This window comes from Penaeus monodon, chromosome 30 (genome assembly GCF_015228065.2).
Source record: "Penaeus monodon isolate SGIC_2016 chromosome 30, NSTDA_Pmon_1, whole genome shotgun sequence".
Lineage (NCBI taxonomy): Eukaryota > Metazoa > Arthropoda > Malacostraca > Decapoda > Penaeidae > Penaeus > Penaeus monodon.
Genome location: NC_051415.1, coordinates 31,120,132 through 31,120,361, shown reverse-complemented (window position 1 = coordinate 31,120,361; position 230 = coordinate 31,120,132). Strand labels below are relative to the sequence as shown.

General features: G+C 26.1%; 1 protein-coding gene across 1 annotated transcript in view; it reads left to right on the top strand.

Annotated features, from left to right (window-relative positions):
* The window catches only part of LOC119592708 (MAM and LDL-receptor class A domain-containing protein 1-like), a 10,183-nt gene that overhangs the window by 9,542 nt on the left and 411 nt on the right, over positions 1 to 230 (top strand). The window lies entirely within an intron of this gene.

Here is a 230-nt window from a genome sequence, read left to right as displayed (position 1 = left end):
AATCCAAATATCTATATTAATACTATCATCATTATGAATAAAAAAACATATTAGCGATAATGCTATGTAAAAATTAGTAAGCAAATTTGTAAATAATCTTTGTGTTTACATACAATTGTCAAAACTATTTTTTTTAATAAATAATAGTAAAATACGTAAGATTCTGCACGCAAAACATATATCGACCGCATTAAAAATACATCATCCCAAACATACCTTTCCCCCCCCCT